Genomic DNA, 1,250 nt, shown 5'->3' on the forward strand with positions numbered 1-1,250 from the left:
TACTCCAATTCTACTAGTAAGTGACAAGTCTTTCCAAAAATCAGTCTGTAAGGAGTCATTCCAATAGGAGTTTTATAAGCAGTCCTGTAAGCCCATAATGGGGTATCTAGTCTAGTGGACCAATCTGATCTACTTAGGTTTACAGTCTTTTTAAGTATTTGTTTAATATCTCTATTAGAAACTTCAGCTAACCCACTGGTTTTCGGATGATAGGCATTAGAGATTCTATGAATAATATTAAACTTTTTTGCCAACCTCTAAATATATTTATTCCTAAAATGGGATCCTTCGTCAGTGATAATCATTCTAGGCATTCCGTATCTAGTGAAAATACTTTTCATTAAAAACCTTGAAACACTTTTATCGTCACAACGAGGTAAAGCTTGTGCTTTAATCCACTTAGAAACATAGTATACAACAATTAATATATATAAGTTCCCAAATGAAGGAATAAATGGTCCCATAAAATCTAATCCCCAAACATCAAAGATCTCAACTTCTAACATGAAATTCAGAAATTTCATTTCTTCTAGATATATAGCCTACTCGTTGACATCGATCACAAGTTTTTATGTATCTATAAAAATCTCTAAAGATAGTAGGCCAATAAAATCCAACTTGTAAAATTTTATAAGCAATTTTATCAATCCCAAAATGTCCTCCAAATTTAGAATCATGACATTTTTGAATAATCAGTTCTGTTTCTTCATAAGGTACACATCTCCTCATAATAAGATCCTTACATTGTTTATATAAATAAGGCTCATCCCAAAAATATGCTTTTGCATCATGAATGAAATATAGTTAACAATATCAGCATACCATGGTATTTTCCACTCATTAATATTATAAAGTTGTTCATCAGGGAAACTGTCTATAATTTCATTGTCGGTGTGAGATAATTCATGGTTTTCTAATCTTGACAAATGATCAACAATTTGATTATCAGTTCCCTTTCTTTCAATAACCACAAGATCAAATTCTTGCATCAAAAGTATCCATCTAATTAACCTTCGTTTGGCATCCTTTATTTGCAACAGGTATTTTATAGAAGAGTGATCAGTGTGCACAACACATTTAGCTCCAATTAAATAAGATCTGAATTTATCTAAAGCATACACAATGGTCAGTAACTCTTTTTCAGTAACAATATAGTTAATTTGTGCATCATTAAGAGTTTTAATAACGTAGTATATAACTTTAAAAATCTTTTCATACCTTTGTCCAAGGATAGCTCCAATAGCATAATC

Source organism: Phalaenopsis equestris, unplaced genomic scaffold, assembly GCF_001263595.1.
Source record: "Phalaenopsis equestris unplaced genomic scaffold, ASM126359v1 Scaffold000621, whole genome shotgun sequence".
Classification (NCBI taxonomy): Eukaryota; Viridiplantae; Streptophyta; class Magnoliopsida; order Asparagales; family Orchidaceae; genus Phalaenopsis; species Phalaenopsis equestris.